This window comes from Notamacropus eugenii, chromosome 1, assembly GCF_028372415.1.
Source record: "Notamacropus eugenii isolate mMacEug1 chromosome 1, mMacEug1.pri_v2, whole genome shotgun sequence".
NCBI classification, from domain to species: Eukaryota; Metazoa; Chordata; class Mammalia; order Diprotodontia; family Macropodidae; genus Notamacropus; species Notamacropus eugenii.
This window is the reverse complement of record NC_092872.1, coordinates 404,580,238-404,593,041: the sequence shown is the minus strand read 5'-3', so window position 1 is coordinate 404,593,041 and position 12,804 is coordinate 404,580,238. Positions and strand designations below refer to the sequence as shown.

The following is a 12,804-nucleotide window of genomic DNA, read 5'->3' as shown; positions in this document are numbered from 1 at the left end:
GTCCATTGATCAGAGAGTGACTGAATAAATGATAACTTACAGAGGAAGAGGAATATTATTGACCATAAGAAATGATGAAAATGATTTCAGAGAAACTTGGGAAGACTTATATGAACCAACACAGAGTGAAGTAAGAGGTCCTAAGAGAACAACAGTGACTATGATAGCCAAAAGGAAACAAACCCTGAAAGACATCAGGACTCAAACTGAGGTAATAATCAATTTTGATTCCAGAGGAATCATGATGAAACATGCCTCCCCACTGAATGGGGGGATCTGAATGGAGCCTCTGCTGTCAGACATGGTCAACATATCCATTTGTTTCGATTGTTACAAGAGAAGGTTCTACCAGTAGGCTGGTATTGGGAAATGACAACTTAAAAAAAAAAGTATTATGGAGCATTTTAAACAGTATTGAGCATCTAAATATGTGCAAGGGACTGTTGAAAAGGAAACAAAAGAAATATAAGACACAGTTTCTGCTCACAGTGAGCTTCAAATCTACCCTCAGGTAATCATGAAATTTTAGACTTGTTAACATTGCTTTTGGGAGCCATGCTATGGAGGTGCCATCTTAACTTCTCTTTTCAGATATCTTTTATGCTCCCATAACTTTCATTTCCAAATTCATCCCCCTAATTAACATATTAACTTTGTGAGACGGAACACATAATATATTTCATACCCATAGGAACCTCCTTTCCCACCCTTTTCTACCCCCTCATCTCTGAAAAGAGATATATTTTCTCATTTCTGGAACCAAGTTTGGTCATTATAAGTATCCAGAATTCAGTTTTTCTTTCTTGTTCTTTCTCTTTATATTTCTGTAGTTATAATGTTCGTTGTTTCCCCTGCTCTGCTTATTTCATTCTGAATCAGTTCTTGTCAGTCTCCTCCTGAGTTTCCAAATTTGTCATATTTGTTGTGTTTTTAAAGACACAGTGATATTGCATGACATTTGTATAGAACAAATTATTTCCAGTCTCTTATTTTCCAATCATCAGTGTCTGAGATAGTCAGAATACTATAGAGGGAAAAATTCTAAAGGAATGGGAAAATATCACATATGGTATTGTTGACAAAGATAGATGACCGGGAAGGTATTAGTAACTATTGACCCATAGGCTTACTTTTTGCCTATATGAAATCTTTGACACTGGACCATATGCACACTGAAGATATCTTTGATGAAACATGAGAAGAGAATAGGCAGGCTTTCTCACACGTTTCTCTACAGCAGATCACATCTTAACAGCTACATAATTGCCTCAGATGTAGGGCAAATACAAAAAGAATTCTTCTAGGGTTGGGTCAATAAGAGAACAACACAATTGATTGAGCAAGCAGGTTAGCCATGTCTGCAGGGGAGTTAATGGTTGAGCCATGGGTAAATTTGAAAGGTCCAGAGCTGAGGATAGATGCAGAATATATCCCTGCCCCTGTATCAAAGGGCATCAAGTCGGGGAGAAGAGATCTTCTCTCTATACCCTCTCAATTGTCCATTTTATTGTAGCAACTGGATTAGTAGGAGGCAATTCATCCATATACTCAGTCTAGACAGACACAAACAACTTATTTTTCTATTTGTTGTTAGTTGCCGCTGCTGCTGTTATCTTACATTCTTGAAGAGGACCATGCCATCAGGAAGGTGATGTCATGACAGGAAAGTGAATTGGATTTAAGTGAGGCAGGGCTGTGCAAAGTCACTAGCCTCACTTTTACCTCTGGAGCCTTCTGGGTTCAGTGGCAAAATGTAGATCAGGAGGACTAGACATGAGCCAAGGTGCTGTGGGAAGCCTCGGTCCTTTCAAGCTAACTTCTTTAACAGATCTCAGTTTGAGGCAAAGTCTATTCGGTGATTAAGGCTTAATATGACAATGAGGCAAAGAGTAGCCTCTTGAAAAACAAATAGATCTGGAAGGGGAAGACCCTTAGGGTTTCTGGCTAAAATAGAAATAATTGCTATTTTTATTCATTCTGAGCCAATCATGGCCCCAACAATGACTAAATAGGACTTGATCTGGGACCTATTGTTAGCCAATCAATAAGAGTTAGTGTGATTTCGAAAGGCAGAATGATTTAAGAGAGAAGGGAAAAAAAGTTTCTGAGATTAAAGATTTACATTCCTTTTGGGCAGATCACCTATAGGCAAGGGTGTGATATCCTATGTGAACCGAGGGAAAGAAAGAAAAAAAAAGAAAGAAAGAGAGAGAGAAAGAGAAAGAGAGAAAGAGAGACAGAGAGGAAGGGAGAGAGGGTGAGAGGAAGGAAGGGAGGAAAGAAGGAAGAAAAGAAGTAAAGTTAAAAAGAAAGAAAAAGTTCCAGTTGGGTCCCCAGTGGGCAACTCCTTTTCTACTCACAAACGTTGCTGTTCTCCTTTGTTCTGGAAGAGGACCATGACATCAGGAATGTGATGCTGTGTTTATTAATATCCATCCACTAATATATCTCTACCCATAACTATATGGCGTTCATTTGATTCACTTTAGTGAATTAAGGCTGTGCATTTTCTCCTTAACAACAAAGTATCTTCCCTGAATAGACTAAGATCATAAAGGATTCCATGATAGGTGTCACCATAGAGATGACTTCATTCAGTGGTCCCTGGTTATCAATATTAAGCAAGGTATAAAATAAGGAAAAAATAGGGGCCAAAGGCTTTTGTGCTGGATATCCTCTAGGGAGGCTGAAAAATCCCAATGGAAGAAGATCCCTTTTAGTTAATGAGAAGTATGATGTAATGGAAAAAGGCACTGGGCCATCTCCAGTCCTTCTGATCTATATCTGGCCACTGGACACAAATGGCTCTGGAGGAGAAAGTGAGGCTGAAGACCTTGCAGAGCCTTCTCTCACTGAAATCCAATTCAATTGTGTGTCATGGTTCTTTGAGAATGAAGGACAAACCACACAATCACAACAATGGAAAGAGGCATTGGATTTTGGAATTGGGAGTGATCTGGATTAAAATTTCATCTCCAATACTTCCTAGCTGTGTGACCAGGGGCTAGCCCCTTAACATCACTGAGCCTTAATCTACAAAATGAGGGAAATGATATCTATCATGCCTCCTCAAAGGCTGGTGGCAAGGGTCAAAAGAAACTGCATATATAAAGTGCATTGCAGACCTTAGTGGGTGATGCTAATTTCAGCTGTTATTAGCAATCTCTCCATATTACATTAAACCTCGGGATACTGCAAAACTTCCTCCTTAATATCTGTACCTTAAAAGAAAATGGTCTAGCAATCAACACAGCAAAAACCAAGTAGATGAAGCCTGCACATTGCCCTGATTATGAGATGTAATTGGATGGATGGTCCCTTAGGTTAGTCCATCAGTGTCTCTATCTGGGGTGAGAACTGCAGATGAACGATGACCTGGGCTCAGAATTGAATTAAGAGGAAGAGAGTGGGCTGGTTTGCATTTGAGGATATTGTGCAGTGCTTTTGATGAAATCAAACTGCTTCCTGCTGCCAACACACATCTCTTTTTAATGTGAGCATTCTTTTTCTGATGATGTTATATGTTATTATAACAATAATAACAACTAATAGACCCAGGGGGCCTGGGGAACTTGCTCTCTTCCTCTACACCAATGGGCTCTCTAAGCTCTGGTTTCACAAATGAAGACAAATTTTAATTTGAAGGGTAGAAAAGGAGATTGGTCCAAAAGAGAAGGGTTAGACCCTTTTCCTCACACTTTAGCTCTTTACATCACCTTCCTAGAGCCCTAGGAATAATCATCTAGAACTTTAAGTTTGACTTATATCTAGGGTCTCCTCAAAAGGGGAGGGGGAAGTAGAAAGGTACTCAAATTATAAATAGGATAGCTATTTTTTTCCTTCACACGAAAGAACGTTTAATATAAGAAACTCACAAGTATGCGTTAATAAATACAAAATAGCATATCTTAAACTATTACTACTATGAAATGCTCCTAGGCGGTTGAGACTTGAAATCATAAAAATATAAAGCAGTTTGCAGGACTGTCAAATTGGTACTTCACGTTTTACCTCAGCTCTGCAACCTTTCCATCAAGGTCCATGTCTTCTAGAGAGCAAAGCTGGGAGTTGAACTCATATTTCTCTTGGTACTCATCTTTCCCAAGAAACACAGGAATAGTAGCTGGGGCTTCTCATCCGAAGGGTGATAAGGAACTGAGTCCACAAGGTGAAGTGATCTGCCCAGATTCCTACAAGTAGCAGCAGAATTGGGATTTGGACACGGGTCCTTTGAATTCTGATCTCTGATGCTTTCCCTTCTACCATGTTGAATCTTCTTCTATGATAGCCTTTGAATATGAAAGAGTTAATGTCTAAACTTTCCAAAAATTAAGAGGCTGGCCACTGGTAGAAAAATCTCAGATGTAAATACGCAGATTGTATTTACATAAGCAGCAATATTTGAGTTACTTAAAAAGTTATCAAAAAGACTTCAGCTGTATTTCTCTTGCTATAACATTGTTGTTATTATTGTACATGATTTAAAAAACTAGCCCAGTAGGGACTCAATAAATATTTGTAACATCAACGAATGAATGCTACTCCTCTCTGGTTCTCCAATGCAATCTGCTTGTGGTACCAGCCCAGTGACTTTTTGGTTATTTCTCTGTAGAAAGCGCCCTCTTGTGTTTGACTTCTGACAAAACCCCTCCAAACCATCCAGGCTACGTCTCTTCCTTTGGAGTACCAGATTCTCTTGTTGGAACTTCTGTGCTGTGGTGTTGAAGGCCAGGATGGAGTGTGGTTGGCAAGTTCAGGATAGACCTTCGGGAACACTGTTCTTTGAGACTGTGCTCATTCTCATCTGAATGGCTCTCCATGCCCCCCAGATGTTTGCTGCCTTTGTGAGATAGACAAGAAGACTACAGAATACAAAGGATATGTAAAATAGATGCCCTCTAGGCTAATAGTCTTTAAAGACAATAAGACTGGCCAAGTCTCTGGGACAGGAGATGAGCAGAATGTCCTGTAGACTTGCAGTTTCTGTCTATATACACCCTGACCCTCGGATCAATAAATGGAGTTGGCCTATCTTCCCTGGCCTGCCTGTGTGTCTTTCTTTTTCACCCCTGTCACCGAGCCACGTGGGGTTGCAGGCCATCTGCCACACTATGGTTTTGATTTTTAGCACCTTGTCTTGTCTCCATAAACACTGGATTTTTGTCATTTCACATTGGTCTTTCCCAAAGACAAGAAATGGGCTTAAGATGAGACGTAGGAGTGGACTCCACTCAGGCACATCACTGGAAGGACCTGGGTTTGGTCAAACAATGATCGTTTATTTTATGTAATATCATTTATATATTATATTTATAATATTGTATATGTATATGTTATTAATACATTATTATTTATTACATTTCTATCCTTTAAAGAACTGTATCTGTGCCATTTACAAGAACAATGTTCCATTGGAGAAGTTGCCAAGTGATCGGTAACTTGTCATGTTTTGGAGCCAGTTCAACCAGGTTAGGGAGAGCTGATTGTTAAATCAGCACCTTAGAAATGGTAAAAGCTACAAACTAGGGTTTGACTTATTTTTTGGTCTATTTATTGACGAGAAAAGGATGAAAAAAAGAGGCTAAGAAAGCAGATTAAACTTTAAAAGTGTGTTGTACTTCATTTTTTTTCTCCTTAGAGAGCCAGTTGTTAAACATACTCTGGCTAGTAAACTCAACATTCTCCTTCAGACTCCCCATATAGAGGAAGACCTGGTACAATGTGAATAGTATGGTATTAGTGTCAGAGGACCTAGATTTGAAACCTTGACTCTGACACTTACTGCTACATAGATGACTTTGAGTAAGTCATTTAGCCTTCTTGGGATTCATTTTCCTCCTCCAGATCATGCTAATGTCTCTTCTACTTGGAAAGATCATGGCCAATTGGATATTCCCTATATGGACTTCCCTGCTCTGTTTTATTCTTTAAATAAAGGCTCAGAATAAATTAATGAAAAGGAAGACTCAGAATAGGATGTTATGTCAGCTATTGTATATACTGCATCTTTGTTGAATTTCTATACATTCTCACTCAAAAGTCATTTCTTTTGGTAAGCTTTTATATTCTGTGTGTGGCACCCAGGGGCCCAGGGAGAGATTGTGAGAAGATGGCATTTTTCTAAGGTGCAGCAGATGCCAAGTCCTGGTGTGGTATGAAGTCACAAACATTCCACCATCTCTCAGAGATGCACCATTTTTATAAGAGCTAGAAAGGTTCATCTCTACAATCCTCCCACCAACCCAGGAATCCACAGAGGGAGCCCCAGAATCCTGCAGATATCCTGTGATAGACTGGGACAGATGATGGAGGGTAGAAATTACAAGCAACCTCTGGAAGCTTCAGGGCAAGTCCTAAATTCCTAGCTTAAATCCTTTTTGCTGCCTGAGCTCAGTATGAGCCTTCCCTGCGCCTGTGTGTGCACCCAGCTTGAAAGTGAGTAGTCAAAAGCAGCTTGGACATGTTCTGGGAAGGGTCCAGCTGGAAACTAGTGGTAAGAGCCCCTGAAGGAGAAAAGCCCTTGGCAAAATCCAGCCCAAGTCATCCCTGAAGCCTATGGTGGGAATTCAAGCCTCTGAGGATATCAGCAAGGGAGGGGAAGGATCCTTGACAGAGCCAACAGCAGTATTAGGTCCTGAAGTTCTGTGACAGGAAGCCCATAGGCAGAGTCCAGCTTGTAGAAGCACAGAGGCTCTTAAAGGAAGGACTTAATCTGGACCTTACTGAGGAGACCAGGCTGGCCCTGCCCATAGCATTTAGTTATGGAGCTTGACTCAGGAACATGCCCCTCTATCTACATACTGAAGTGGATAAGATTATCAAACCAAGGAAAACTCTGAATACCATGAAGAAATAACTTGGTTTGAGAAATATCTAAGGGGCAAACCCTAAAGAGGAATGTGACCTCACAAGTCCAGGTGGAAATGCAAAGGAAAAAAAGAATCTCTTGACCACAGGGGACAGGTATGTGAAAGAAATGAAGTAAAAATAATAAAATGAAAATTATGAAGGAAAAAATGGCAAGGAAAATTGACACTCTAGAGCAAATAGTAGAAAACCTCATCCAAGGAATGAATGAAGTGAAAAATTTGAATGGATCAGTCAGAAAACAATGACTCAGTAATAAACCAAGAATATTAAAAACAAAATAAAAAGATCTAAAAGAAATGTAAGAAATATAATATAAAAAACAACTGACCCCCCCATTAGTCAAGAAGACATAATCTAAGAATTATTGAACTATCAAAACATTATGATCAGAGAGAAAATGTTTGAATACCCATTTAAAGAAATTATAAATAATAACTTTCCAGAACTGTTAGAAACAGAGGGAAAAGTTAAAATAGAAAGAATACACTGGTCATCCCTGAGAAGAAGTTCCAAAATGAAGATTTCAAGGAATATCATAGCCAAAATCAAGAGTTTCCAGGTCAAATAAAAAAATACAAGCAGTCAAAAAAGAACTATGAAGCCACCAAAAAAAAAAATCCACAGGACTTAGTAGCTGCCACTATAAAGAGGCCTTGGAATACAATATTTCAAAATTCAAGAACAATCTATCCAGCAAAACTCAATATAATCATATGGAGGAAAATGAGACTTTAATGTAATAGAAGATTTCCAAGCAGTTATGATAAAAAAGATAGAACTGATAAAAAAGATAGAACTAAAATAATAGAACTGAGTAGATGTTTCAAAATGGATGTGCAGGAGCCAAGAGACATAGAAAAGCACATGTATTCATTCACTTGAAAGGGAATATGTGGGGTTGAATTGTTTACATGCTAAGAGAATAAGAAACAAATGTCCCTCAGAACCCTAATATCTTTAAGGGTCACAGTGAACAGTTAAAGTGATTGAGGAGTCTGTAGGTAGCTTTGTTTTATTTTAATGGTCATATAAGAAGACAAAAATGGGAGTGACAGAGACTATAATGGGGGAGAGCTAGGTGGTGGGCAGCTAGGTGGTGCAGTGGATAGAGCACCAGTGCAGGAGTCAGGAGAACCTGAGTTCAGATCTGACCTTATACACTTGACACTCACTAGCTGTGTGACCTTGGGTGTCACTTAAGCCCAATTGCCTCATCCTGGGTCATCTCTAGTCATCCTGATGGATATCTGGTCACTGGACTCAGATGTCTCTGGAGGAGAAGTGAGGCTGGTGACCTGCACAGCCTTCCCTCACTCAAAACAAAGTCAAGTGCAAGTCATGTCATTATTTCTCTGATGGCATGGTCTTCTTTGGCCACGAAGGATGAACACACACACGATGGGGGAGAATAGAGGAAGAAGGAGAGGGAAATCACATTGTATAATAAAAATGTGCGTAAGATGAAAAGAACATAGTCATAGAGGAAAGGGTGGATGGACTTCACCTTCATCAGAAACAGAAAAAGAAGACTGAAAACAATTACACCTACTCATACACACCCCCCCTCCCATCTACATAGAGATATTGGTATAGAAATATGATTAACCTCAAAAGGGAAATTAAAAAGAAGGGAGTCTAAAAGAGAGGACAGGATAGATAAGGGAATAAGTCATAAACAAAGCACATTCAAATGTGGGAGAAAGAAATATGAAGAAAGGATTAAAAATAAAAAGAGGAAAGATCTGGAACCCAGGGTGGGGTAAGGGCAAGGGAAGAGCTGTAACAAAAAGGAAATAAGATGTTTCACTTATAAAATCACAAGTATCAGGCAAACTTTGTTTCTTCTTATTTGTAAAGATGACAGCCAAGAGAGGAAAAAATGCAAGAGGATGAGGATGGAGGGAAATACACAATTAACAACCATAACTGTGAAAGTGAACAAAAGGAACTCACCCAGAAAATGAAAGAGAACAGCAGAATATATTAAAAAGTAGAATCTGACAATATTTTTTATGAAATACACCTAAAACACAAAGGTTAAGGTAGGGGAAAAATCAGGCCCCAGAGCAAAATCTGTTCATACAAGCTTAACTCAAAAGGGGGAGAGGGGAGGTAGTAATAATGGTTTCAGATAAATCTACAGAACACTTAAAGAAGATAAAAAGAGATAAGAAGGGAAATCACATAATGCTTAAGGCATGGATAATGACTCAACATGAATACTTAATATCTATCAACCTAACTGTAGAGCATCTGGATACTTAAAGGAAAAGTTAAGAAATAGATAAGGTAAAGCCAATAATAATGTGAATCAAACTTGAGAACAAGAAGAAAGGGATAGGTGATGACAGCAAGGTCTTACCTTGCCTTAAGGCTTTTATTCTACATTTTTGCCTTTATTATGCATACCTGTTAGCAACAAAAACTATGGTTTTGTTCAGAATTTCCGTCGACAGCTTCTTCCCTGGAGTCTCTTTATAGAAATGTTTTCTATTTTGAGAAGAGTCCTCTTTTCTTTTGTATGAATTTCCTAGGATGTGTTGATTTTTTGAGATTGTGACAATGGAAAAGGGAATCTGAAGATCATCGCTGGTTATGACTAGTTAAATGGACTCGAAGAGAACCAGGGGTGGGGAAACTGAGGCCTCAAGGTCACATGTGGCACTCTAGGTCCTCAAGTGTGGCTCTTTGACCAAGTCCAAACCTCACAGAACAAATACTGGATTTGGTTCCCTACCCCTGGAAAAGACTGTATATTAGTATGGTTGTTTTTCATGTTGATATATCAGATCTAGCTTGTGCTACTGTTCAGAAGTTGTGAAGGAAACCTCAGGCAGACAGAAGTGTCTTCCCTGCTTTCTAAGTGACTTTGTACATACCACTTCAATTTTCTGGGTCTCGGTTTTCTCATCTGTACGTAAACAATAGTTCAGCGCATTGATTGCTGATTTTTATTGGACTAGTTTCAGTGTTGGGGAGGCTAATCCCTGGATTTTCCTCATTGACTCATTTTTTTCGTATCAAGATTCTCCTCTGGGAATGTCAGAATATAGTTCTTATATAGGTCTCCCTATCTCTGAGTGAAAAGGTCCCAGTTCCTCTGCAAGCACCCCATAACAAGAACTGAAATAGAACTTTATTTCACCACACAGAAAATGCAAAACAATTCAGAGGATTGCTACTAGCTTATTGTCAATCAATAACATTCTCAATTAAGACTTGACATTTCACTGAGTACCACTTTGCTCCAGAAAGCTTGTGCTGGAGTCAGTTTGTTAATGGGTTGTTAATTTTTCAGTTTGAGTAAATTGGTGCTTAGTTGTTGATTGTTTAGACTTCAGAAAGTGAAGGAAACTTAAGAAAGTTACGGTGAAAATATTAATAATGTGTATTAATCCTAAACATGTGTTGTACGTATATCTGAAGAGCTGGTTGTTAAAATATTTGCCAAAATCCTTCTCATCTTCCTCTGGAGACATGTAGCAGTTATGCAGCAGGCTCAGATCTTTTTACACATAATCGAGGTCCCAGACAATGACCGTATCCCTTTAACTTTGTCAGATTGTTTAGATTTTCCTGCCCAACTCTTCACATGTAAAAGAGTGGGTGCCATCTGACAGACCTAAAGTCCTGTTCATTTCTGAAATATGTGATTCTTTCCTGAACCCTCAGTTATGTGCTGGTTAATATTTAACAACCAGCTCTCCAAATGGACTTAAAACACATTTTTAAGTTTAATCCGCTTTGTTAACATTTTCTCCAACACATTCTTAAGTCTAGATAATCAAGAAAAGCAAAAAGCAAGCCCTGATTTGCAATGTTTGCTGATTTGTTAGGTCTATTTACACGGATAATTAAACAATGGACTCTCTATCTAAGGTACCTTATCTCATCCAGCTGGACACACCTCTGCTATGTGACGGCCTTCCCACTCAGACCTCGCATCACTCTTCTGCTTTTAACTCCTGTTGGAACCCGGCACAAAATATGTATTTAATCAACCTTCGTTGATTGATCGATAATATTGTGTATCTTAGTTATCTGTATTTCTGTCTTCTCCCTTTCTTCAAAGGCAAACTTTCAGAGGGAAGAGACCACATTTTAAGTTTTATTTCCTTCACCCCCAGCCCAGGGTACTGTAGGAAATAGGCACTTGATAAGTGTTTATTATTGAATTAACTATATGCCCTCCCCCCCATCACAATGCTTCTTCTCCCCAGAGTTATTTTCCAAGGAAGGCAGAGCTGCCAAATGGCAGAAAATCAAAGCCAAATGTCAGAGCATCTCTAAGTTCAACTTCCTTATTTCACAAATGAGGAAGATGAAGTTGTCCCCTGCCCAAGGTTGTAGGGTCATAGGATGAAAGCTCTGGAGATGGAAGGGACCTCAGGGGTTTTCTAGTCCACCCTCCCATTTTACAGATGAGGAAACTGAGGCCTAGAGAGGCTAAGCAATTTCTCTAAAACTGGGACCCTTGTTTCCTGACTTCTAGTCTAGTGCTTTTTTTCACTCTGCCGCACTGAGTTTGTTGCCCCAGTTATTAGGGTCAAGGTTGACATCACATGATACAGGCAGAAGATGGTTGGGGCAGGTAATGGTTTTCAGGCATTGATTTCCTTCTGTGGACCAAAGTTAGATGAAGAAAGGATTGTTAGCGGACCCCAGGCTCAGACAGAACTATCACCCCATACCTCCAAACTGAGCCCCTCAGAGTTCAGGGGATCTGGAATATAGTACAGTTATCCCTTCCACATCATGACTTTCCCCTTTGTGCTTTTGATATATTTCAGGTGGGCATAAGAAGCTAAACGGGAATTTGGGGGGGAGTTTTGTGGAAGCCACAGACCACACAGAGCCTATGATCAAATTATTTAATCCCAATTTTATAATAATGTACTGTAAATTACCCCATAAATGAAAAAAGAAAAAGTTCAGATTTCTCTGGTATGAAGGAAGGGCCAAAAAATTTTAGGTGGATTTTCCAAATCGAGGAGGCACTGTAGCTACTGAGGAAGGGAACACAACAGATAGAATAGGCTTCTTGCCCCACCTAGTGGCAATAGGTGAAGCCAATTTCCCTCAGGCTTCTTTAGGAAAAGGATGGAGGCATCTCTGGCCCTCTACTCTTTAGTACACAGTAGGCAAGTTTCTCTTTGAGGCTGTTCCTATGAATCTTCTCTTGTGCCAGATGCCAGACTCAGGAGCCACCAGGGGATGGCCTTCTTGGGATCATAGCATCTTAGCCCTAGATCTGGAAGAGACTTCATACATTATAATCTAACTCCTTTATTTGGAAAACAGAAAACTGAGGCTATAGGGAAGCTAAATGACTTGGGATCACAGGATCAGAGGAGGATAGGTTTAGAGCTGGAGGAGATCTCATCATTTCAATTCCTAAATTTTACAGATGAAGAAAGGTGACTAGGAATATTTAATGACTTGCTCAAAGTGACAAAGGTAGTAATAGAAGTGCTAATATTCAAACTCAGGTCAAATAATCAATTAAAAAACATTTATTAAGTGTCTATTATGTGCCAGGTTTTGTGCTAGGCGTGACGAGGATAAAACACCCCAAAATAAAGGAGACATTTCAAACTCAACATGTCCAAAACAAAACTCGTTATTTTCCCTCCCAATCTCTCTCCTCTTCCAAACTTTCCAGTTACTCTTGAGAGCTGGATCATGCTCCTAGTTCCCCAGGCTTATAACCTTGATGTCCTCCTGGACTCCTCACTCTTCGTCACTCAATACATTTGATTTATTGCCAAATCTTGTTTCTACTTTGTCAACATGTCTCGTATACACACTCTTCTCCTGATTCTGATAACTGTCACTATAACTGAGGCCCTTGTCAGGCATGGACCATTGCAATTGCCTCCAAATTGATCTCCCTGATCATTTCTTCTTACCCTAAGCCAAGGGTGGGGAACTTGT

General features: G+C 39.4%; 1 long non-coding RNA gene across 3 annotated transcripts in view; it reads left to right on the top strand.

The window, feature by feature from the left end:
• The window catches only part of LOC140518646 (uncharacterized), a 32,049-nt gene extending 26,949 nt beyond the window's left edge, over positions 1-5,100 (top strand). Inside the window, exons 5-6 of one of the 3 annotated variants that reach the window (XR_011971974.1) lie at positions 91-211; positions 4,613-5,100. This is a non-coding gene — a long non-coding RNA (uncharacterized lncRNA). Of the gene's footprint in view, positions 1-42; positions 212-4,612 lie in introns of all 3 variants that reach the window. The other 2 variants (XR_011971972.1, XR_011971973.1) reach the window with 2 other exon arrangements.
• The last annotated feature ends 7,704 nt before the right edge of the window (positions 5,101-12,804 follow it).